The sequence below is a fragment of the Neoarius graeffei genome, chromosome 22, assembly GCF_027579695.1.
Source record: "Neoarius graeffei isolate fNeoGra1 chromosome 22, fNeoGra1.pri, whole genome shotgun sequence".
NCBI classification, from domain to species: domain Eukaryota; kingdom Metazoa; phylum Chordata; class Actinopteri; order Siluriformes; family Ariidae; genus Neoarius; species Neoarius graeffei.
Window position 1 is genome coordinate 16,072,181 of NC_083590.1, and position 27,226 is coordinate 16,099,406.

At 42.8% G+C, this 27,226-nt stretch overlaps 1 long non-coding RNA gene across 1 annotated transcript; it reads left to right on the forward strand.

The window, feature by feature from the left end:
- The first annotated feature begins 16,742 nt into the window (after window positions 1-16,742).
- LOC132870712 (uncharacterized) lies at window positions 16,743-21,554 on the forward strand. The gene is made up of 3 exons (XR_009651185.1): window positions 16,743-16,788; window positions 20,536-20,652; window positions 21,463-21,554. It is a non-coding gene; the product is annotated as an uncharacterized LOC132870712 (long non-coding RNA).
- The last annotated feature ends 5,672 nt before the right edge of the window (window positions 21,555-27,226 follow it).

The window sequence follows — 27,226 nt, forward strand, 5'->3', positions numbered from 1 at the left end:
ACGCACGCAGCAGAGACTTCAAGGTAGCATGGAAACGTTCCAAGGCTCCTTGGCTTTGTGCATGATATGCACTGCTCAAATTATGTTGTATGTGGAGCTGTTTCAAGGCTGCTACAAAGGTCTTCGACGTGAAATTTGAGCCACGGTCGCTTTGAATGACCTTAGGAAGGCCAAACACAGAGATAAACAGATAGAGATTTAACAATCAACTTTGTAGTTATAGATCTTAATGCATATACAGCAGGGTATCGAGTGGCTTGACACATTACTGTAAACAAATAAATACATCCAGACTTAGACTGAGGCAACGGGCCTACACAATCAATAATCAGATGCTGAAAAGGTGTACAAACAGAGGGGACTGGCTTCAAAGGCACAGGCTTAATAACAACATTTGGTTTGCCAGCAACCTGACAAACATGACAGGCCTGAACAAACTTAGCTACATCTCTCTTTATCCGGGGCCAATAAAAATGCTGCAGCAGGTGATTATAGGTTTTCCTCACTCCAAAATGACCTGCTGCTTCCCCATGAGCTGCACGTAGCACAAGCTCTCTAAACTTTTCCGGCATCACCACCTGAAAGATCTGCTCTCTCACAACAGCATCCCCCCTAGGTGACCACCGTCTCAGCAATAAGCCATTTTTAACAAAATAACTGTGGTCCAAATCATCAACATCATGTTCAACCAAATCAAAATATTTGTTTAAGCCTGCATCCTCTCTCTGAGCTTCAACAATGTCAGACTGCAACAAAGGGGCCGGTAATTTTGGAACAAACACATGAGCAGGAAAAAAATTTAGATACATCAGATGGCTTGGCATCATGTGCGCGCGCCATGGCACGCGTCACCGCACAAGCCATGAACACATCAGGGAAATCTTTTTGACTACTGTCTACTTCACCAGGTTGGACGGCCTTAGTCATATCTACTGGTGAAGGTGAAACCTGTTCAGGGAAAACACAATCACGTGCCAAATTATTCCCCACAATTACATGTATTCCCTCTATGGGCAATGAAGGACGAACAGCAATGACTACTTCACCATTTACAAAACCAGAAAAAAGTTGAATTTTATGCAATGGCACGGGAATAGACTGAAAACCAATTCCTTTCACTAATACAACCAGTGGCGGAACAAGTCAGAGCCGGGCCGGGGGTGGGGCAAATGACCGGGCCCTTTATTAAAGCTTATCATAACATCATTTTAGGCTACAAAATGTCCGCAACTGCGGTGTTTACCAATTTCAACACTACCGGGTGCAACTATGTTATTTAGTACATCAAGTCCTTCAAACGAACATGTAACTCAGAAACAAAAAACATTAGGATACTGTACATGGCTCATAATAAAACATCAATAGCCTATACTGCGCAAATTATTTGAAGGGCATACGAATGAGCGCTCAGAGGTTGCAACGGTGACAGGAAGAGTCAGAAATAAAAGGAGGGCGGTGCAAACCTCACTGAATGCACTGTGTTTACCAATTTCAACACTACGGGGTGCAACTGTGTTATTTTGTACATTAAGTCCTTCAAACGAACATGTAACTCAGAAACAAAAAAAAACATTAGGCGACATAGTGACCATGAGGACGAACTAAATATGTGTCCAGTTTAAGTAATTTAGCCTTTCCCTGCTCCCTTTTTTCCCCTTTCTTTTCGCTTCGCCGCTCCACTTTTATGTTTATATGAACTCATGTTAACTATCGTAGTAAAAATGCTTGTAGCATAGCCAACTCTGTTGACAAGTGACTGATGACGATTTTACCCAAAATACACTTGGAGACAATATCTTATTAAATTTGCACGCTGTAAAGCAAAACGCGAGAGTGAAAAGCAGGACAGTTATACAAAACATTTTATTCTATATTTTACAGCTGTTAAATCTTGAGTGAATCTTGAGTTCAGTTTTTAGCAACTATGAGGCATAACTCACCCTGACTGTGTCAAGCTATAAGCCCTAACACAACCCCTGAGCTACGGCAACATACATTATCTTACAACATTGTACACGCTCGCGCGCTCGACTATTTGCAACACATTGCAACGATTTTAAGGGGTGCATCAGATAACTCCACGGGCCCGGGCATGAGCACGACGAATGTAATCTCGAAGGACTGAGTGTAAGCGATATATCGGGCTTATCTCCGGGTCCTCGCCCGGGCCGGGGGCGGTTCGCCCTCTCAGCCCCCCCACGGTCCGCCCCTGGCATGGAGTGCTGAGTAAAAGTGAGTGATGTGTTGGAGAGAAATGTGGTTGTATTTGACTGAGCTCGTGTAAAAACAGCAGTAAAACTGCGGAACTGAAATCACCTGAGAAGGTGTTTAATGGCTAAATACAGGTGCAATGTCCTGCATCAGTGACCAGTGTTTTCTCATAAGGAGTGTCTTTAGGCTGCTTTCTTCCCTCTGCATGTTTTTTAAACGCATGTTGTTTTCACTGTGTCTGTCGTATAAATTCCAGCATTTCCATTTAAAGGGACTGACTGCAAAGGCATCTGAAATTTTATGTATTATGTATGTATGTATGTATATATGTATGTATGTGTGAATGGAATTGTCCTATGTCTCCCAAGAACAGTATCATGCGGAAGAGATTTGATAATTTTGATGTGCTGAAAGTTTTTTTTCCTCATGATAAAGAGTTTTGCTGAACTGTGGTGTGACCGGTTCGACCTGTCTGGGGTTTAGAAAACCTGTGTGGACATGGAGTTACTCAGGATTACACTCACTGATAGGAATGCAGATCTAACCAGTGAACATTATAGTTATAGGGACTGTATGTATAAAGACAGTATTCAGATCTTTACAGGTGGAGCAAAGGATTTGCAAACAGATGCCACAGTTTCTGCAGTTGCTGTGCCCAGTGACCAGGTCGAAATTAGTCAGAGAACTTCTGATGGTTTGAGTGTCTGTACGGTGAAATTGTTTGCCATAATGTTGGCATTAGAATGGACTGAACAGGTAAACTGCAGAAATATATTAATCTGTAATGATTCTGTGTTGGGCGGCACGGTGGTGTAGTGGTTAGCGCTGTCGCCTCACAGCAAGAAGGTCCGGGTTCGAGCCCCATGGCCGGCGAGGGCCTTTTTGTGCGGAGTTTGCATGTTCTCCCCGTGTCCGCGTGGGTTTCCTCTGGGTGCTCCGGTTTCCCCCACAGTCCAAAGACATGCAGGTTAAATTAACTGGTGACTCTAAATTGACCGTAGGTGTGAATGTGAGTGTGAATGGTTGTCTGTGCTCTATGTGTCGGCCCTGTGATGACCTGGCGACTTGTCCAGGGTGTACCCCGCCTTTTGCCCGTAGTCAGCTGGGATAGGCTCCAGCTTGCCTGCGACCCTGTAGAAGGATAAAGCGGCTAGAGATAATGAGATGAGATGATTCCATGTCAGCACTTAGGAGCATGAAGACAGCTTCAACTAGAAATCATCAAGATCTGCTTTATGAAATCTTGTTTACCAGTTCAAGAATGGTTAATCAGGGGAAAATATCACATTCATTTGGGTCCCAGCACATTCAGGCATCCAGGGGAACAAGAGAGTGGACAAACTTGCAAAAGAAGCAGTCAAAAAAGAAACTGTTGAAGCGAGCATCAAATTCTCAAAATCAGAGGGAAAAGCATGGTGTGGAGAAAGGCAAATCAACAGTGGCAATAGTTATAGGATAAAGGGGAAAAAAGGGAGACATTTGCACTCAATCCAAAACAAAGTATGTTCAGGAGATCAAACCAGAAAGAGCAAATGTTTATTTACTTTTTATGACTGGTTCTTTTTGCACATACAGTGATATCATGCATTCAGTGTGACCGATAAACTCTCGTGGAGTTGTGACCGTCAGCCAGTTCAGACTTTAAACCAACTTTTGATATTGTGGACATTGCACTCCCCTGGGTCTTTTGTTTACTCGTGCATGGCCAGAGGAAAAGAAAGAGAGGGAAACATGCTGGAGTTCTGTCCTGCTCATGACAGAGAATCAGGAAGTCTCCTCTGCCCAGCATCCTGCTCACTAATGTTCAGTCTTTGGACAACAGACTGGATGAGCTGCATGCATGGATTAAACACCAGAGGGACATCAGAAACTGCTGTGCTTTGGCGTTCACAGAGACGTGGCTGGAGCCCTGCGTTCCCGACTGTGCAGTCACACCAGAGGGTTTCACTGTTTATGGGAGGGGTGTGTGATTTATGATTAATTCTTCATGGGCCACGGATATTTGCATCTTAGCAAAGCATTGAACTGAACTAGTTCCATGAAACAAAAGATGAATATATCTTTTCTCTTTACTGCTTTTGTATTCTTGTTTCTTTCTCTGTAAGATCAAAACATTAGGCTGCTGGGCCATAGAAGGTTCACGCTGCATGCTGCACGCTGCACGCTACACGTTCACGTGAAGAACCGGACCCTGGGCCATTAAACTTCATGCTTGGATGTTCACGTGTTGCGTCTGTTCTACTTTGACCGAGTAACCAACAATATGGACTCTTCGGATGACGACGATTGCCTCATTCTGCTTTTACTGAGACAGAGGAAGAGAAAAAGGAACAGAATTTGGAGCCGAGAACACTTCCTTCTGAGAGAAACCCGTGGTGAATTTCACCGAACATTCTATAATCTGCTTGACAATCCCGATGAAGAACTATTTTTCAATTATACCATTCAATTATATTTTTTCTGAAGTTTTCCCCTGAAAGCATAGCGTTATCTCCCTAGACCCGTTCTGATTGGCTGGCGCGGCGGTGACCGCATGCATTGACTGGAATTTCCGTCTTCACGCCTAGAAAAAAAAGTGTGCATGTTCATTTCACGCTTCACGCGTGAAGTGTGCAGCGTGCAACGTGAACGCCGTTCTATGGCCCAGAGCAAGTCATGCTACGTTTGTCCACTTTTCTTTACACGCGTGTAGCGTGCAGCATGCAGCGTGAACCTTCTATGGCCCAGCAGCCTTAGGGGTATAACTCCATACTCGCTACTGTGGAGTCGAGCCCATGCATTCTAAGGCTAAGATAGCTAAGCGCTAGCTAGAATGATTTAGTTATCTGTCCAGCAAAATGACATCCTCTAATCTTGCTCTATCTTGCAGTTGCACTCACTCAGCAGGCTTTCCTTTTCTTTTCCACTTGCGGGAGAGTTGAGTCTACCATGTTTGCCCATTCTGACTTGTTTGGGTTAAAAGTAGAATCGTAAAATGCGGGATGCTTTTTATCTCGGCAAAATGTTGGATACACGTGGTGTGTGTGTGTGTGCGCAGCAGTGAAACATCTCGAAATTCCAACAGCAATAGAAATAGAATGTTTTACCCAGAATTCAACTTTGCAGTCAGAACCTTTAACTCAGTGTTTCCCAACCACTGTGCCGCGGCACATTTAGTGTGCCGTGAGAGGTCATCAGGTGTACCATGGGACATTATCCAATTTCACTTAATTGTTCCGAAAATTATTTATTTACGGCAAATAATTTGTCTTCATTCGTCTATGCCAGCGACGTATAGTGACCGGTACAACAATTAAATACTCTTCCAATAGATGGCAGCAGGTAGCTAATTAACCTGTGTATCTACCGGTACCTGTTGCCATTCAAACAATAGAATTAGTAATGCTTCGGGTATGACAGCAGTGAAAGCGAGAGCAGGGATGAGAGTTTTCCGCATTTCTGCAGATTTCAGCTTTTTCGGAGTAAAAATCGACCTTTTTATATTATGCCAAATCCGTTGAGATTTTTTTTTCATTTCTTGAAGGGGGTTGGGGTATGTTCCTTCATGATACTCAAGCGTAATTCATTCCTATGACGATGTTACATGTTTACATTTTTGCCATCTTTTAGTCTCGTGGTAGAATGCGTGTTATTTACAATGTAATTGGCCAAAACATCGCTGGCGAGAGCATGATAGCCAATCATAAGTTCTTACAAAAGAGAGGACTGACAAGCTTTTGTCTTTGGCCAAAAAGCTGAAGAAGAAGTCAAAATGATCAAATGAAAATGAGAAGTGACTGTGAACTATAAATAATTGTATAAAGTGTACATAGACATTATCCCATAAACTTAGCATTCGTTTGATTTAATACATTGAACATGTATATGATGGTCAGTAAATCTGAATTAATGCTGACAGTTTTGAAAACTTAAATATTTCAAAAGACTTTTTGAAGAAATCATATGCAACTAATGAGGACATGGGGAGAAAAGGACAGTCACCCTAAGAAACTTTTATTTAATATATGAACATTTTGATAATTAATAGAACTTAAGTTTAATGTGAATTTAGTTTGTCATTTTTGTTGATCATATTTGAAACATATTTTCATGTAAATATATAAAAAAGACCAGATTTTTTTTTTAATCTACTATAGCTCAGATTGCAGGAAAAGTGGTTTGTAAGGCCTTATTTTTCAAAACTTTCCTGGGGATATATATATATATATATTTTTTTTTTTTTTTTTTTTTTTTTTTTTGTGTGTGTGTGTGTGTGTGTGTGTGTGTGTGTGTGTGTGTGTGTGAGATATTTTTGTTTGGTGGTGTGCCATGGGATTTTTCAAATGTAAAATATGTGCCATGGCTCAAGAAAGGTTGGGAAACACTGCTTTAACTGATGTGGATTTTTTTACGCACTAGATTCCCTGTGTTCTTGGCCATGCTGATGGGAAACAAAATGAGGAAACGTAACCCAAGGAGCTGCTGACTCTGGGTTATTATTGGTTTGTTCCTGTGTCTTTCAGGGAGACCGTGAGCTGGACTAGTGAATAGAGTAAAGTCTGGCTCAGAAAACAAGATGCCACGTCTCAGCATTTTCAGCACAACTGACAAAATATATTTAGTATCACGGTCCATGTGATCCCTCAGTAAAAACAGATCATGGATCGTTCATGGTGTAAAACAGTCATATCACACACCCCTACTTTAGGCTCACAGAAATCATCTCTGGTTAGTGCAACTGACTTCAGACTGACTGACTTCTGGATCAGAATTTATTCAGACTAAGGGTGTTTTCACACTTGGTCCCTTTCAGCCATCTAACCGAACTCAGATCGATGACTCAGCATTTTTTGCTCATATGTGAACACACCAACCGTACCCAGACCCCTTTAAAGCGAACCAAACTGAGACCACCTCAGGAGGTGGTCTCAGTACGGTTCGCTAAAAATCAAAGGTACGGTTCGCCTAATCTGCGCATTGTGAACAAAAAGCGCACCGGGTTCACTTCGCCTTTTTCACTGTAGTTTAACCTTCTTCGTTTGCTGTAGTTGGTCACGTGACTGTAGCAGGGAAACTCACTTCCTTTTGGAACTTACCACAGCCGCTTTACAGTTCTCTGATGGCTATCCATATAATATTATGTACACTAGCTGTTTGTCGCCTTTCTCTGCCATCCTCTGAACCCCATCACTTTCTGCCCACCTATTCATTGATTCATATCTTTCAAATGAAAGCTGAATTGTCACAAGTGTTGCCAACATCAGACGGTTTATCATTTTTTGTCGCAATGAAGTTCTCTTAAGCCATGGCCTTCTTCTTTGTAGTCTCCTCAGCCGTGTTTTGTGCTCATAGATAGCTGGAATAAATTTATTTCCCTTAATCCGCACTATTTTGATCAAAGAATATTGTACCCAGAATTCCATGCACTTGGGGTCTGAGGGCTCTAGAGGACCTGGTGTGAACAGAAAGAGGACTGAGGCCCCATCAAAGCTTAACTGGACCAGAAAGAGAACCCAGTCCTCTTTGTAATAAATTCACAGTGTGAACACAAAAATAACTGAGTTCTTTTTCTGTTGGTCCACTTTTTGGTCCACTTAAAGAGGACTGAGTCTGGTTCCTTTAAAGGGGACCAGGTGTGAAAACACCCAAATTTAATTTAAAACTATTAAATTTAAAACCATTTAATGCTGGTAAAGAGAAAGTAGGATTAGACTTAAAGTAGCCCTTCTATTAACTACAGATTATTTTAGTCGCCTCCTGCTTCAGCTTTTTTAGTGAAGGCATCACAGCTGACCTGCTTGGACTTCAAACTGTGTCTCCTCCTTTCCAGCAGAGGTCTCAATCCCCTGATTACTGAACTGGTCACCTCACCTCCTGTGTGGAGGGTGTAGTGACTTCTTTTAAGGCACTTCTTCTAGACGCCGTTGAGGTGTTTTTAATTGCACGTGGTTTATTTAAACAGAAAAGTCTTCGTATAACGTCCACCATAACTCATAATAATAAAGGCAAACAAAAGGGTCCATGAAACAAAACGATAAACCAAGCATGGTACAAGCACTACTCTAATAGTATGCCGCTGTGTTGATTTGTTATTAAAAACCTATATGCCTGCTGGCGTCACCAAATGTCCACAATTCCAAATTCCACAATATTCCACAGTTCCAAGTTTCCACCAGCTCACACTCCGACTACCAAACAGACTCCCTGTCTGTGTGGCACCCTCTACTAATTGTGCACCGCCTCTAATTGGACACCTGTGCATCAATTAGAAGACCGAGGCACTCAAGGCCAGGTTAAGTTGCAGCATAATTCTAAACAATTCCATATTCTGCCAGCAGGTGTCCATGTCAACATAAATGAATCAAATTGGCTCCTATACACCTGCCTCCTTATTAGTACCGGGTAAGGTACAATAACAAAAATAAACGAAAGAAACAAAAAGGAGCCATACTAAACAATCATAAGTCATTACTGCCATTTCCATCGCATTGCATGACAAACCAACATAAGTTTCACCACATGTACATTTTTTTTTTTTTTGTATTCAAGGTCCATATGTGCAGCAATGTCCTTTCAAGAGCTCAAATTCACGAGAGTCTTTCTTGTTAAGAGCTTACACATAGTCCATAATAGTCCGTATGCCAAAGGCATGATTTCTGAGTCCATATCTCATTGGTGTATGTTCTGCATTATGTCTGTGTATGTACGACGCTCATGTGTGCACGAATAGAGTCCATGGCATGGTCCTTGTCACGCATGTGAAGATCAAGGTTCAGTCAGTGTAAGTGGCAGGAAATTCAAGTTCTTAATACACAATATGTATCACAATTCAACTTCATATTCTTGTCCACATCACACATTCAACTTGATGTTCAATCAGACATTTTTTTTTTTTCTTTTTCAACTTCATAGTCATGGTGCACATCACATCATATCGTTCTCTAACAACAAGCAGACCTTTGCAATTGGCCTGTCTATAACACTCGTCTTTGTTTTCAGGGTCACACTACGTACCACCCCCCTTTTATCCTTCTTCGTGTCAATTACCCTCCCCAACATCCAAGATGCCCTAGGGGCAGTAGGGTCAGCAATTAACACGACATCACCACATGTATAGTTACGCCTCAATTTCAACCATTTCTGTCTTTCCTGTAAGGTAGGAAGGTATTCCCTAACCCATCTTTTCCAGAATGTATCTGCCATGTATTGTACCTGTTTCCATCTGCGCTTACTATACATGTCGGTTTTCTGGAATAGACCAGGGGCTAGTGTGGGTTGACCTTTGAGTAGTAAGAGGTGGTTGGGTGTTAAGGGTTCGAGATCATTGGGGCTATCTGAGATGGTGGTTAGTGGACGACTGTTAACAATTGCTTCGACTTCACAGAAGAAGGTGTGAAGGGACTCATCATCCAACGTTTGAGTTTGGGTTATGGCCAGGAGTGTTTGCTTCACTTGTCTGATTAACCTTTCCCAGACCCCTCCATAATGTGAAGCGGCAGGTGGGTTGTAAATCCATTCTATGCCTCGTTGTTGTAGGGCAATGTGTAGTTTGTGGCTTTCATTCCATTCTTTGACGGCATTCCTGAGCTCACGATCAGCTGAAATCAGGTTGGTGCCATTATCGGATCGTATTTGCTGAACCTGACCTCTTCTGCTCACAAATCTACTAATTGCGTTGATGCATGAGTCAGTGTCCAGTGAATTGGCCACTTCTAAATGTACTGCTCTTGTTGCGAGGCATGTGAAAATAACGCCATATCTTTTTATTTCACTTCGTCCCTTTTTAACTATGATTGGGCCAAAATCTGCGCCAACATTTGTAAAGGGTGGTGAATCAGGCGTTACCCTTTCCTTTGGCAAGTCTGCCATCTTTTGCTCACCTAAGCGTGCATGTTGTTTTCTGCAGAATACACACTCGGATCTGATCCTTCTGGCCAGGGTGTTTGCTGCCGGTATCCAGTATTGCTGTCTCAGTTTGGCTAACGTGATTTCTTCCACAGTGCCCTAGTTGTTCATGAATGTGTCTGAGCAGCACTTTGGACACGTGGTGGTTTTTTGGAAGGATGGCAGGATGTTTCTGTAATTCTGGCATGGCCATTCTGCTTAGCCTTCCTCCTGTACGCAGGATTCCATTCTGCAGAATTGGATCGAGCATTCGAATGTGGCTCTGGCGGCTTAGGTTTGCCTTTTCCTTTTGTAGAGTCTCCATTTCCTCAGGAAACGCTTCCAGTTGAGTGTGTTGAATAATTGCGTTCTCCGCTCTTTTCAGGTCATTCAGTGTCATGGGTTGTACGATCATGCGTTTTTTCACCTTTTCCATTTTCTTTTCCAACAGGTTTTCCTTTTCAGGTGTGGAGTTCGTCGTGGCAAGTTGGGTAAGTATTTCCTTTCGTTTAGTACTTAGGTTCTTTAGCAGGTCTTTCAGCTTCAATAGCCATGCGACTGCCCTGGTAAGTTTGGTCCAATTTGAGTGGTGGTGAATAAATGCATGCGTAGGAGTGTGCTGCTCCTGCTCCTTCACCACTATGTTCATCATGAGAACATTCCTTTTGACTTCCATGTCATTTTCCAGTTCTGTTTGTGGCACGAGTTCGGACTTGGGCCACTCGAATGGCTGGCCCTTCAGGAATTCTGGACCATTGAGCCAAGTTTTTGACTGCAAGAGTGCACTTGCCTTGAGGCCACGAGATGCGCAATCTGCCGGATTTTGTTTTGTGTTTATGTATTTCCATTGGTTGATCCTTGTCATCTCTCTGATTGTATTTATTCTATTGGCCACGAATGTTTTGAACCTTTTGTTCTCGTTCTGAATGTACTTTAGTGTTGAAGCACTGTCAGTCCAGAAGGTGGATGGTTCCAGTTGTAGTTGCAGCTCTGATCGAAGGAATGCGTCTATTCGTACCGCAAGAACTGCTGCAGTTAGTTCCATTCTTGGCATTGTGGTTTGTTTCAAGGGTGCAACTCTGGATTTCCCCATTATGAATGAGGTGTGTATTTCATGGCTTGAATTGGTGAGGCGGAGGTAAGTGACACAGCCATAGCCGCTTTCCGAGGCGTCGCTAAAGTGATGAAGCTGAGCAGATGTTACTGTACCGAAGGTTTTGGGCTTAATGCACCTGTCAACTCTGAGCTCTCCAATAGAGCACAATCCGTCCATCCATTCTTGCCACTGATACAAGTAGTGGTCTGGTAAGTCTTTGTCCCAGTCATATTCATGCTTACAGAGATCCTGAAGTATGTTTTTTGCAGTGAGTGTGAATGGGCATATGAGTCCGAGTGGGTCGTATACTGAAGAGATGACGGAGAGGATTCCCCTACGAGTGAACGGCTGGTCTTTGAGGCTTACTGAAAAGCTGAGCTTGTCACTCTGGATTTGCCACTGTATTCCAAGGGTTCGCTCTGTTGGCAGCTCACTGGACTCTAAGTCCAAGGTTTTGACATCACTAGCCCTGTCTGCTTGTGGAATGGAGGCCAAGACTGCTCTGCTGTTGCTGATCCATTTGTGAAGTCGGAAGCCTCCCATTGAGCAAGCAGTTTCCAACTCTTTGCACAATTGCACGGCGTCAGCTTCTGTAGCCACCGATTTCAAGCAGTCGTCTACATAGTAGTTACACTTTATTGTATCTACTGTCTCAGGCATGAAGAACTCCTTGAAGTCTTCCGCACATTGTCTTAGGGCAAAAGATGCACAGCTTGGGGACGATGATGCGCCAAACAGATGCACTACCATTCGGTGTTCTTTTAGTGGCTGGCTCAGGTCACCATTTGGCCACCATAAGAACCGCAGAAAGTCCACATGCTTCTCCATCACTCGCACTTGATGAAACATGCTTTCGATGTCTGCCATGATGGCAATGTTCTCTTTTCGGAAACGCAACAGGACACCTACCAGGTTGCCAGTCAGGTTCGGGCCTTGGATTAGTTTGTCATTCAAGGACGTTCCTTGGAAAGAGGCTGAACAGTCGAACACCACCCTCAGGGTGCCTTTCTTCGGATGATGAACAGCATGGTGCGGCAAGTACCACACCTTCCCACTAGAGGGCGCTAGTTCGTTGAATGGGACCACCTCTGCATGATTCTTTTGTAACATGCTTTCCAAGAAGGTTGTGTATTCACTGTGATACTGTTCATCCTTTTCCAATTTCCTTTTGAGAGACATGACTCGCTGGTGGGCCTGTTGGTAGTTGTTTGGCATTGTGATATCACTTTCTTTGAAAAGCAAAGGTAAGTAGTAGTGCCCATTTTTAATTTCCTTTGATTTTTCCATAATGGACATAAAACGTTTATCTTCTACTGACATCTCGCTCTTCTCTTCAGCTGCCAGTTCTGGGAAATCCTGCTGATACTGCTTCATCAGCAGGTCATTCACATCCCTTATGGATATGCGGTTTACAGTACATGAGTGAGTTCCATGCCCTTCACAAGTTGCTTCATGCATGAGGCCGTTGACGACCCACCCTAGAGGTGTTCTCACAGCATAGGGCCCAGTACCCTCACTGTTAATTACCTCCCAGGGCTCCATAACCTTTGCAGCGTTTGTGCCTATAAGCAACTCTATATCGGCATCCAGGTGTGGAATTGTCACGTTGTGTAAGTATGTCCATTTTTCCAGGTATTCCTGTTTGGGTATATGATGTTTCGAGATGGGTAAGTGTGTTTGGGTACAAGTTGGTGGCAGCTTGTGGTATTGCACACCATCGATGCTGCTTACCTCGAGGCCAGAGACGAGACTACTGTAGATTCTCCTTTCCTGTCCTAACGTACAGAGCATGATTGAGACCTCCTTGCCAGGGATGTTCAGTTTGCTTCTCAATGAGTCTGTACAGAATGTGGCTGAGCTGCCGGGATCTAAAAACGCATGTGTGAGCACCATCTCGTCACTGTTGGACAACCTCACCTTCACAGGTACTATGGCTAGGGAGTACTGGTCAGAGGTACCGGCCCCCATTGGGTCGCTATTGTCCACTGACACCATGGCATTACTCAAGGTGGTGTGGCTACTTCTGACCTTGCTGCTCTCCTTTCTAGTGGGAATGTGAAGGACTGTTGGATGCGGGAGTGAGCAGGTTTCACGTCATTCGGTTTGTGCACGTTTTCCCAAGATGGCCCTTCGAGAGGCAACCAAAACACATTCCCTGGGCCTTCAGATACTGAATTTTCTCTGTGTTGGGCTTGGACCGAAAAGTTTCACATGTGTCAAGATTGTGATTTCCATTACAGTACATGCATGAGTCCATATTGGTAGGTGGAAGTTGTTTGCGAGTGTGTGAGTCATAGCCTTTGACCACAGGAGTAGCCACTGTGGTGGCAAAGCTGGGGCTGCTACGGGGTTTGGCCTTCACCTGTAGCTTGGACTTTGGTGCTACTTTGGTGTCGGTTGGGAACTGGATGTCCCCGAAGACCGGATCTAGCAACACCCTAGCCTGCTTCTCCACAAACTCCACTAAGTCCTTGTATTTTGCCCTCTGGGCCTTTTCCTCCATGCTGTACACAACTCCACGCCACCTGTCTCTGAGCTTGAATGGAAGCTTTGAAACCAGTAGCCTCAAATTACTTGAATTCTCCAGTTCTCTAAGTCCATCGATATCGGACATTGTATTAAAACAGCTACGTAAAAACAATGCATACGAACGCAAGTCCTTTCCATGCTCTGGCTTTATGACTAGCCAGTTCAAGGCCTTGTTCATATATGTTGAGGCTATTCTGTAGCTGTTGCCAAAGTTGTAGGCTAATTGTTCTTTGGCTTCTTTATATGCCACAGTAGGATCCATATGTAGGAAGCTGGTGACTAGAGCTCTAGGTTCACCTTTGGTGTACTGTTGCAAATAGTACAGACGGTCATCAGAGTTCTCAGTTTTCCCTTCCACAAACTGTTCAAATGCCTTGATAAATGTCTTGTACTCCAGTGGGTCTCCATCAAATACCGGTATTTCTCTATCCGGTAGAAGAGAAAGTGCCTGCTGTTTAACCAGCAATGTTGTGATTTCTGTATGTTTTTTCAGAACATCAGTTACATTCACGTCATTAACATTAGAACTGGTTGCATTGCCACTGTTTGTGGTGGTGTTGTTACTTGCACTGGGACTGACTGCATTTGGATTGTCTGTGGGGGCATGCTGATGTGCACTGGCACCGGCTACTTGGGCATCTGTACTGTCAATTCCGTCATTTTGTTGCGCACGGGTTATGTGGGCATGCTGTTGTGTTATGTTTTGGACAGTTTGTTGCACAGTTTCGCTATGTGGAGTTACTTGTGCTCGCTTTATTCGTTGCGCAGTGGCAGGTATATTGTATTCTGTGGGCGTGCCGAATTTGTGTAGCCCTGACAGAGAGCGCAAATCCTCTGCTTGTTTATATACTTCCCGCTTTGCCTCGGCGGCAGCGAGTTCGGAGCTTAGTGCGAGCCTCTGCCTGCGCGCTTGGATCTGTGCCTTTCTTTTTGCCATATCGTTTGCCATATCGGCCATGATCATTGCCTCTTCCATGTCGAGGTCGATCCGTTTGCTCATGGCATCCAGCTTGGCCCTAGTGGCCGCGCACTCGGCTTCTGCCTTTAATTGTGCATTCGGGACATGAGACGCGCGGCTTACGTGGCTCGGGTCTTTAGCACTACGAGCTGTCTGCGATACACTGTCCTCTGGCTTTACATCCTTTTCCTTTTCCACTTCCTCATCGCCATCCTCCTTCCGTATCCATTCTAAAGTTTCATCCAGAAAGTCTTTGTTCAATTTATATTTTGGTTCATACCAGTCTCTTTGGTCTGCGTCCTTCTCGTCTTCGTCGTCTATTAAACTCTGCACTGTTAATTGTATGCTCCTAAATTCAACTAAAAATTTATCAAATAACTCAAGTTGGGAATTTACTGTGTCTTTGTCTTGGCCAGCTTCTATGAGGTCATTAATTTCGTTTCTTTTTCGAGTGAGTACGCCAAGTTTCCCTCTACGGGTTCCCATTAATTTGCTTAACTCTCTCTCCTTATCATAACCAGTTTCAGTTGGACCGTCAGACATTTTTTAAACAAAAACTTCAACACAATGTCCAGTCCAAACAAGAAAATGCAGTGCTTACACAGTCCAGTATTTAACTTAAACGAGGAAGTGATTCACTAACTAAAACAAGGGCACAGAGTTCAATTCTAAACGAGCGCAGATGCTCCAACGATAGCAGTGAGTTGTCTATCAGTGGGCGCGGCAGCCCCAATGACAGCAGGTGACTGTCCAATCGATGGGCGCGGCGGCCCAAGTTCAAGTGAGAGCTCGGCGGCTCGGAGAAACCCAGTTTTACTCACGGTTGGCCGTCCAATGTCACAGTCTCACCAAGCATGAAGCAGCAGGCCCAGGCCTCATCAGCTAAAATCCAAAGCACAGCAAATAATCCAAACGTTCTGCGATCCCAGCTCCCTGATAAGGGTAATCCAATACTTTCGTCGATCACAGCGACTTCAGCGCAGCCCTTAATGAGCCGCTCAGGTGTTCCAACTTGCAATCAGCCGGCGTTTCTAGCTGCGTCTTGAGGCTTGCTTCTTCTTGGGTTCTTCGTGCTTACTTCTGTTTTCACAACTTCTTTCCAGGTTGCTTTTCTTTCAGCGCTCTTGCCTTCCTTCTTCTTGTCGCGTTTATTCTTCTCCACGCAGGGTCCAGAGAGAGTTCCTATTCAATTTTTTCGTCTTCCTCTTCTTCAGGTGGATTTTAATGAAGCGAGGGTTTTAACTGGAGGGATGGTTTTAAATGATGCTCTTCTTTCTTCCTTACTTGCAGATGAGGGTTTTAACGTTTCGATTCCATTTTGACTTGCAAGCAGGTTTTTAACGATGTAGTGACTTCTTTTAAGGCACTTCTTCTAGACGCCGTTGAGGTGTTTTTAATTGCACGTGGTTTATTTAAACAGAAAAGTCTTCGTATAACGTCCACCATAACTCATAATAATAAAGGCAAACAAAAGGGTCCATGAAACAAAACGATAAACCAAGCGTGGTACAAGCACTACTCTAATAGTATGCCGCTGTGTTGATTTGTTATTAAAAACCTATATGCCTGCTGGCGTCACCAAATGTCCACAATTCCAAATTCCACAATATTCCACAGTTCCAAGTTTCCACCAGCTCACACTCCGACTACCAAACAGACTCCCTGTCTGTGTGGCACCCTCTACTAATTGTGCACCGCCTCTAATTGGACACCTGTGCATCAATTAGAAGACCGAGGCACTCAAGGCCAGGTTAAGTTGCAGCATAATTCTAAACAATTCCATATTCTGCCAGCAGGTGTCCATGTCAACATAAATGAATCAAATTGGCTCCTATAGAGGGACACACGCGTCTTGTGCATAATCATTAAAACGACTCTTACTCTGAATTCTCTTGCTTCTTAATTTGAGTCTTTCGCATGTACAGTTCATTTAGATGTGAAATTTATTTTTCTCCAGTTTTAATAGCATGTTTTTTTTCTAATTTTTAGGAGTGTAATTCATTCAGTCCAAGAGATCAGTGTCCAGGAATCAGCAGTGAGCCCATGAGCTTTGTGTCCATACACTAATGTTCAAAAATGGTGTGATCTGTGATCTGGACACAGATAATGTGACCCCACCCTCAGAAAAGCGGTAAGCTGCCATGTTCTAATATTTTAGTCATTAACTGTTCATATCTGAAATATGGAGTGAGGATATCTGAAGAGAGAAACTTAACTTATACTGAGAATGAAAAGTTTAGTCGCCACTTGAAAAAAATGCCAGATTCTGTTCATTGTTAGTAAAATTATGTTCTTATAAAATTACAAATGCAGTCGTATGAGACAGTACACTAAAGCCATGATACGAATCACATCCCAATCCAGGCTTCACAGGACCAGACTGATGAGACGGTGCTGACACAAAACATTACATTTTAAAGTGTAATACATTTATTTTGATTTGTAAAGGCAGCAAATCAAACCACTGCAATATCAATACAGTCGGGGTGTTAAACCTGTGTCAAATCCAGGCATTTATTTTAACCTGCATTTCAGACCGTGGTCAATCCAGCCGTGATAGAAACTGGAGTGCACGTATGTATATACAGTGGTTTACTGTAACTACCTTCAGATGGCTCCACTACAGATCTGCTGTGAAATTCTGGATAGTGTGAAAATGTTAAAGGAGAACTGAAATCATTTTTAAACTTGCTTTATTTCTTAATTAATGTGTTATTCAGTTACGTTTTCAGTTTTAGTAACCTTATATCGTGACTCGTATTGGCAACTAATTGCAATAAATTATTATATTTATCGGCCTATTCGTTTTTTAGCCATGTTGAATTTAGTTCGTTTGGTCTACGGCAGGCGTCGCTTATCCACGCAATCTTCACGAGACTTGTGTGTTAGGGTTTTGCTGGGATTCGAACCCGGGTCGCTGGTGTAGTGATCCAGCAAGCCCCCACTAGGCCACCAGGGGAATGACTCAAGTGCAGAGGCATGAGGCGAAAGTAGAGTAGAAAAAGGCAGTTTATTTACAATGCAAAAAATCCAAAAATCCAAGGAGAAAAAAATACGTAAAATCCAACGCTCAGAAGATATAAGGGAAAATAAAATATCCAACAGTTCAAAGTCCAAAAATCAGAAAAGAAAAGGCAAAATTGCAGAATGCTCAGAAGATCCAAAAATGTTAAGTACAACGTCCAAAGAAAGCAAAAATACCAAAAAACACTAGGGCATAAGCAAGGTTCACGGGACAGAGGTAACTAACCATAAGTAGCACAAAGACTCCGTGACTAGGGACTGAACTGAGGGAGTATATATACACACAAACTAAATAGGACACAGGTGACAATAATGAGGACTAGGCGGGGCACAAGGCACATGGAAAAACAAAGGCACATGGTTGTCAAAACAAAAACACAGAAACAGTGGCGGCCTCTAGAGGCCAAAACAAACAAGACAAGATAAGGAAATAAGAGCGGCCTCTAGAGGCCAAAACAGTCCCAGTCCTAACATTGTGCAAGACTTCGAAACGTGAAGTGTCAGCCAGGTGTCAGTGCCACCATTTTGAAAACTGTTTTCCAAATGAAATATTGCACAAAAATGAGTTTAAATGATCACTGTCTACTTTTTTCAGACTTTCCTGATTGCTATCAAAACAAAAAAAAAAACTTCCAGCTTGATTACATCAGCATTCAAAAGAGGGCGCGCGTGTCTTTTGACAACGTTGGCAGATGTTGCCCTGTGTCCCAAATCACTTCCGACTCACTATATAGGGCACTATATAGTGGGGATGCCATTTTGTAGTAGTAATTCCCTATTGAGGTATTTCACCTGACGTCACAGGGTCACGTGATGCCCCGGTGTCCACCATTTTGGACGGCAAGCTAGCTAATGTCAACAACAGTAGCTAGTATGTTACTGTAGCAATATTTACGTTCAGTCATTTGGATGACTGTTAAAACCTTTCAGTCTCAAGTTTTTCCTTTACTGGATTTACTAGTTTACTGAGCTAGCGCGCGATGGCTCCCGGCCCGGCCGGAGAGCGCGCGATGGCTCCCGGCCCGGCCGGAGAGCGCGCGATGGCTCCCGGCCCGGCCGGAGAGCGCGCGATGGCTCCCGGCCCGGCCGGAGAGCGCGCGATGGCTCCCGGCCCGGCCGGAGAGCGCGCGATGGCTCCCGGCTTGGCCGAGCGCGCTAGCTCAGTAAACTAGTAAATCCAGTAAAGGAAAAACTTGAGACTGAAAGGTTTTAACAGTCATCCAAATGACTGAACGTAAATATTGCTACAGTAACATACCAGCTACGATGTTGTTGACATTAGCTAGTGCTAACAGCTAGCTGCTAGTACACTGCTACAACACAGACACCGACCCTAATAATACAGTTCTTAGTCATTGCCTGGTAACAGCAAATTTATAACGGGCCATGTCTCAACAGACTAAGAAGTTATTTCAATGACATTTAATAACATTTTGTTTATCCTGAGGACCGAAAGTAAATGAAAATGTGAACAAACCTTAGCTGTAATCAGATGGCGACCACCGGCTCCAGGGACGACCCACTGATGTAGGCATGTTACCCAGCCTGACACAAAATATTTGTAGGCATCCAAACTCTTATACGCTTTCAGATCAATACCTGTGTATGGCGATGGGTTTTTAACGACATAGATATACAGATCCTGTGGGCCGAAGTCAGGTAAAGACGAGGGCTTCGTGTACTTCCGTACGTCAGTGAACAATCCTGGTGGAAGCAGGTAAACATCGTTCTCTAAGCCTGCTAACCTCAATTTTTGCAAATACCTCTCCCTCTGCTCGCCCTGTAAATGCCCTACATTGCTGGATAGTGAAGGTGTTTTCTGCATCTCGCTCCTTTTTCTTTTATGTTTTTCGTTTGTCGCCTTCCTCGCATTCAAACTGATTCGAGCCGTGCCGTCCAAAATGGCAGCATCACATGACTTGGTCACGTGAGTGAAATACCTCAATATAGGGAGTAGTGAACAAGTGAGCGATTTCGGACACAGGGTTGGTCACTTTGACTTCCGCTGTATGTTTTACTTCCGTCCTACGATGTCTCGCACAGGTCTCAACGAATCTCATTTATGGCCTTTGCTTTGACATATGGACATGTATTACAGAGCATATTTCAAACACTCTTAACTTGCTATAGCAGTGACAATACAGCTATCAAAAATTAATTCCTATATTTAATAAAATGAGAAATGGCATTTTGATTCTATATATTTGCCTTAAGTTCTCCTTTAAGCAGTCGTGTTCTAGAGGCTGTTTCAGTTTTATTGTTTCCAAGTTCACGCGGGCCGAATGAAACGAGGCTGTGGGCCTGGAGTTTGACCCCATGTGCCATAACACTTCCTTCTGATGAGCTTCACTTTCTGGACTGTTCAGTCAGCGTGCTTTGAGGCAGTTCGGTTTCCACTCTATAACTCTGTGAGCTACGACCTTTGGTGCTGCCACCTAGTGTGTAAGAACAGAAAAAGAAGAAGAAACCTTTATTTGTCACATGGACACTTCTAGCGCAGTGAACACACACGCGCTCGCACACACCCAGAGCAGTGGGCAGCCATACTACAGCGCCTGGAGAGCAGTTAGGGGTTAGGTACCTTGCTCAAGGGCACTTCAGCCCAAGGCCACCCCATGTTAACCAAACTGCGTGTCTTTGAACTGTGGGGGACCCCGGAGCGCCCGGAGGAAACCCATGCAGACATGGGGAGAACAAGCAATGCCGGTGGTGTCAGAGGTAGAGCACAAAAAGAATATTAAACAGAAATATCACAATACATGAAATGAGCAGCAAATTCATCTCTCCCAGTACTTTGTATTGTGATATTTGAGAAAATGAAATTGTCTCATGCCTCCTCTATAATGTTGTACAGTAAACTCCAGATGAAGAGATCAAACTCACCAGAACCCAGCTGTGTCTCCATGAAGAGTGATCGGTCTATGGATCCTCCTTGGAGGTTTAACAGTGGAAACCCCTCATCTGTCCACAGGTAACATCCCATAATTCCCATCGTTAAAGTCACTGTAGAGAGAAAGACTGTGTTACACATTCCTTTATCCTGTCCAGATCATCATCAGCATTTTGATATTTATCAGTTTGTGATACTTTAATTAGGTCCTAATGCTGCTACAATACTTTCACTAAACATTTTACTTTCACTAAACATTTGCGTTCAGTGTTTCACAGTGTCACATACAGGATAAGGCAGAAAGTGCATCTGGATGGGACACCAAGTCAGAGTAATTGCTAATGAGATAATTAAAGCGACTAGTAATTAATAATAGCCAGTGTAAATGGTGAATATAAAGGACTGTCTGTAATGTTGTACAGTAAACTCCAGATGAAGGGATCAGACTCACCAGAACCCAGCTGTGTCTCCATGAAGAGTGATGGGTCTATGGATCCTCCTTTGAAGTTTAACAGTGGAAACCCCTCATCTGTCCACAGGTAACATCCCATAATTCTCATAGTTAAAGTCACATTAGAGAGAAAGTCTGTGTTATACATTCCTTTATTCAGTCCAGATCATCATCAGCATTTTGATATTTATCAGTTTGTGAAACTTCAATTAGGTCCTAATGCTGCTACAATACTTTCACTAAACAGTTTAGAGTAATTAATATCAATAACTGCACAGTTCAGTGTTTCACAGTGTCACATACAGGATAAGGCAGAAAGTGTATCTGGATGGGACACTAAGTCAGAGTAATTGCTAACGAGATAATTAAAATAACTAGTAATAATTAATAATAACCAGTGTAAATGGAGAATATAAAGGAATGTCTATGATGTTGTACAGTAAACTCCAGATGAAGAGATCAGACTCACCAGAACCCAGCTGTGTCTCCATGAAGAGTGATGCATCTATGGATCATCCTTTGAAGTTTAACAGTGGAAACCCCTCATCTGTCCACAGGTAACATCCCATAATTCTCATAGTTAGTCAGTTAAAGGCTGTGCTACACTGTCATTCGCAGCTATTTTTGATTCAATATTCGAGTGTCTCTCATTCAACTGTACAGTTTGTTTTTTCAACAATGTTTTTATTCATTTTCAACACATGACAAAATAAGGGACAAAAACCAGCGTACAATGCGAACACTATAATATAACAGATGTCTTCCTCCGACCCCAGATAAGCCACCCTCCCCCCAAACTCAAACACACTTATTCTCTCTCTTGTTTAATTAAAAAGAAGTCATTTCACGTTAGTACAGGGTAAAAATTTAAATAATAATAATAATAATAATAATAATAAGAGAAGCAAAAATAAAACAAAATATAAAATCAAATCAAATGGATGGTACCTTAGCAGAAAATAAACGTAACATAGCACTACATCAAGATCTCAACCTCAAACATCTTCCGGGGTCTACCATAATGGTATAGATTAGTTTAGGTTCTCCGGCTGTAGGTGCTCTTCTACAGTGGTGCTTGAAAGTTTGTGAACCCTTTAGAATTTTCTATATTTCAGCATAAATATGACCTAAAACATCATCAGATTTTCACACAAGTCCTAAAAGTCGATAAAGAGAACCCAGTTAAACAAATGAGACAAAAATATTATACTTGGTCATTTATTTATTAAGGAAAATGATCCAATATTACATATCTGTGAGTGGCAAAAGTATGTGAACCTTTGCTTTCAGTATCTGGTGTGACCCCCTTGTGCAGCAATAACTGCAACTAAATGTTTCCGGTAACTGCTGATCAGTCCTGCACACCAGCTTGGAGGAATTTTAGCCCATTCCTCTGTACAGAACAGCTTCAACTCTGGGATGTTGGTGGGTTTCCTCACATGAACCTCACGCTTCAGGTCCTTCCACAACATTTCGATTGGATTAAGGTCAGGACTTCGACTTGGCCATTTCAAAACATTAACTTTATTCTTCTTTAACCATTCTTTGGTAGAACAACTTGTGTGCTTAGGGTCGTTGTCTTGCTGCATGACCCACCTTCTCTTGAGATTCAGTTCATGGACAGATGTTGTGACATTTTCCTTTAGAATTCGCTGGTATAATTCAGAATTCATTGTTCCATCAATGATGGCAAGCCGTCCTGGCCCAGATGCAGCAAAACAGGCCCAAACCATGATACTACCACCACCATGTTTCACAGATGGGATAGGGTTCTAATGCTGGAATGCAGTGTCTTCCTTTCTCCAAACATAACACTTCTCATTTAAACCAAAAAGTTCTATTTTGGTCTCATCCGTCCACAAGACATTTTTCCAATAGCCTTCTGGCTTGTCCATGTGATCTTTAGCAAACTGCAGATGAGCAGCAATGTTCTTTTGAGGAGCGGTGGCTTTCTCCTTGCAACCCTGCCATGCAAACCATTGTTGTTCAGTGTTCTCCTGATGGTGGACTCATTAACATTAGCCAATGTGAGAGAGGCCTTCAGTTGCTTAGAAGTTACCCTGGGGTCCTTTGTGACCTTGCCGACTATTACACGCCTTGCTCTTGGAGTGATCTTTGTTGGTCGACCACTCCTGGGGAGGGTAACAATGGTCTTGAATTTCCTCCATTTGTACACAATCTGCCTGACTGTGGATTGGTGGAGTCCAAACTCTTTAGAGATGGTTTTGTAACCTTTTCCAGCCTGATGAGCATCAACAACGCTTTTTCTGAGGTCCTCAGAAATCTCCTTTGTTCGTGCCATGATACACTTCCACAAACGTGTTGTGAAGATCAGACTTTGATAGATCCCTGTTCTTTAAATAAAACAGGGTGCCCACTCACACCTGATTGTCATCCCATTGATTGAAAACACCTGACTCGAATTTCACCTTCAAACGAACTGCTAATCCTAAAGGTTCACATACTTTTGCCACTCACAGATATGTAATATTGGATCATTTTCCTCAATAAATAAATGACCAAGTATAATATTTTTTGTCTCATTTGTTTAACTGGGTTCTCTTTATCTACTTTTAGGACTTGTGTGAAAATCTGATGTTTTAGGTCATATTTATGCAGAAATATAGAAAATTCGAAAGGGTTCACAAACTTTCAAGCACCACTGTATGTCTTCATTTTAATAAAGTCACTGAATGGTTTCCATATCCCTTCACACATGTTCAGTTGTTTTTTTAAAAAGTGCTATTCTCTCCATTGGCATGCATTGTGCCATACATTTAAAGGGGAAGAAAGGGCAATATATAGAGTAAATATAACAATAAAACACAGATTGACGAACCTTATTCAAAACTTACAAAAGTTTTTTGTTCTAAGGTTGAAAAGTTATAGTGTTTTGAAAGTAGCTCGAGCAAACTATTTTCACAGTTTGAACAGGCCGCCATGATATTAATTTTATCCAATCAGAATGCACGTTCATTTTCTCTGCGTAACACTTATGACGTATGTATGTGCCCAGTTGTAAATAAACAATCTGGCTCATTGAGGTTGGAAATACCTGTTTCTGCTTCTTGTGACGATTTCGCAAGTCCACGGGTGGCGCCTATCTCATTGCAGCAAATAAATTCGGCTGGACTCGTGAGCAACTCCGTCACATTTTCCGCACGAGCACCATGCTGTGTCACCTGCACGCAGCTGCTCTGGTCAGCATCAGTATCGGTTTCATCCTCGCCGGGGTGTTCTGTAAAGCCTACTGCACATGCACGAAGCCTACTGCGCATGCGCAGAACAATATTGCGTGAAATACTCACCGATTTTTTCTATCAGCCCAGCTGATCGGTAGGACAAAACTACTGTTGAATTTTCCTACCCTCCTGGATTTCGCACATGCGCAGTAGGCTTGGTAGGACAAATCCAAGAGGTAGGATAACTTTACAGAACACCCACATCCGAGCTTTCTTCTCTTATTTCGTCATCACCGGAGTCGAGAGTACCTCTCCTAGGTTCAAACTGGTACCCTTCTAAGCCATAGCTTGCTTGCAGTGTGTCTTGCGGGATCTCTTTGTACGATTCGACAGAGCTGTCGCTTTCAGTTGATGCGCCCGACGCCATAATTACATGCTTCTCTCCTAGTGCAGTGGGTAGGGCTGACGTCACGGTCTTTTAAAAATGACGACTCTTATGTGGTTTAGCGTACCGACTATTATATTTACAATTACCAAGATATTTCGTTGTTTTCTAGTACATAAATTTGATAGAATACTTAAGAATACGTTACTTTGTCACATCAGGAACCGTATATATTGCCCTTTCTTCCCCTTTAATCCAAGCTCCTATTGTGGGTGCTGTTTCTTTCTTCCGGTTCAGTGCAATCAGGCACTTTGCCTGTAGTTTAGCAAAATTAATAAATGTGTACTCTATTGCCGCTTTTCCACTACCAACGCGGCTGAGTTGGGCTGAGCCGTGCTGTGCTGAGTTGGGCTGAGTCGAGCTGAGTGGGGCTGTTGGAGTTGAATTTCGACTACAACCGCGCTGAACTGTGCTGGCTGGAAGTGGGTGGACACATTGGGTGGAGTTAGCGAAAGTGGGTGGACGTCAGGTGATGTCATTAGGCGGCACAAACAGTGACATCAGTGACCTTTTAAGCGGTAGTCTCACAACCCGGAGAGTAAACAATAAACATGGAGGACATGGAGTCGTTAGTGTTGCTGGTCTTGGTGCTGTGGCTTGTTGTCGCCGACAACGCCAACAGATACTGGCAAGAGCGTATAGATGAGGCGAGGCGCATAAGGCTTCATAATTCTTGTAATTCTCCTTCTTCCGGGTTTACGGTGTTTACAGATCCCAGCGTGCTCGCGGGGCGTGTGGGCGTGTGAGGACACTCCTCCTCACCAATCAGTGCACAGGGGACTGTCTGCTCACGCCTCTAGCCTCACTTGGCTCGGTTTGGCTCGCTTCAGCCCCACTCCAAAACGGTGCGAGTTTTGGGGGCTAAGCAGGGCTGAAGCGAGCTGAGTTGTGCTGTTCTTAGATAGTCGAAACGCGAGCCGTGTCGGGCTGAAGTGAGCTGAAGCGAGCTGAAAAAGGGTAGTGGAAAAGAGCCATATCTCTCAGATTAAGATCTGCTGGATACAGGTGTAACAAAATCATTGTGGGGTTTAATGAAATGTTTACAGATAAAATGGTTGTGATTTTATCCATCACCTCCTCCTTCCAAAATTTTCTGATCTTGTCACACTCCCAAATATAATGTATAAATGTCCCTTCAGCCTCGCTACACTTAAAACACGTATTAGGTATATTGCTATTGTACCTGTGTAGCTTAACGAGGGTAATGTAAGTTTGCATTAGCCAGTTGTATTGAAGTAACTTTAAATTAGTGTTGGCTGTTTGTGTCTGTGGCTCCTTGCAGGCTTTGATTCAGTCATTAATAGAAATATCTGTTTTTAATTCTGCCTTCCATGTATTGAGTTTAAATGTTGATGTCTCATTAGAACCAGATACGAGCCAGTTATATATGAGTGAAATCCAGCCTTTTGTACGCTTGTTAGTAACAGTTTCCTCGAGAGGTGTAAGTGGAGGAATTATTAATGACTTATTTTACGTTGAAGAGATAATGTTCCGCAATTGCAGATATTTAAAGAAGTGTTTCTTAGGAATATTACGCAAACGAGAAATTTCCTTCAGTGTTTCCCACAGGCCAGGTAGCAATTTGTGGTGCCCCACTGTACTGACGAGGGACTCGTGCATGGTGTCATGGCGGTCGGTGGAGTCGGTCATTGGGGTGTATGCAAAGTGTTTACAGCAGGCGGTGTTCAAACACACAGTATTTTTCTTCAGTGTCACCTGCTGGGACTATTTTAAAGCTACAAGAAGCATTTGAGATTATTCAGTTAAATCTAAATTCTTTTAAGTTCTTTAAGAGAAGACAGTTAAAACAGTTTTTACCAGAACCCTGCCTGGTTTCATTCCTCGACCCAACTTTACATTACAGGGCAGGCCATTAGTTTGCTGGGCTTGATGTTGGTGGAAAACCTGTCTTTTAAATTTATGAAAATTACTCACCAAAATTGAAGTTAAAGTTTAGTTTTTACCTTAGTTTTTTGCCTTTTTGGTGGCGATCTTTCAATCATTCTTTAGTTGACATTCAAGGAATAAATTGCAAAAAAACAAGCTGGAGGCTTTTATTTTAAATATTGAACTCAACACTTACCTCAACCAATACTAAAATGAAATAAATAGTATAATGCAACAACAAAATTATAATAATAAAATATCATAATTAGATGTAAGAAACCACTTAAGGTAACACCAAGGCAACTAACAATAATGAAAAAGCATTACCCTAATTGGTGCAAAGCCTGCATGCCCAATCAGAACATTTAATTCAGCTGCCAGTGTGTGTGCGTATCACAGTGATGCAGTGATGGTTTATCTACTTCACCAATAAAGCTAATAAAGATGTTTCTTAAAATATTTAGATTAGAGATGCACTGATAGCAATTTTTTGGGCCGATTCTGATTTTCCATGGAGTGTGACCTGCTGATACCGATTTTGGCCGATTCCGATTTCATTTTTTTCAAACCACTTCACAGCACACACAAAGACTATTTTCTTTTTATCTTTTCTTTAATAGAACATTCTTCCAGATTTTCAGTAATAAATTTAACACCTCAAAGGTTGAAAACAAACAAAAAGACATTGCT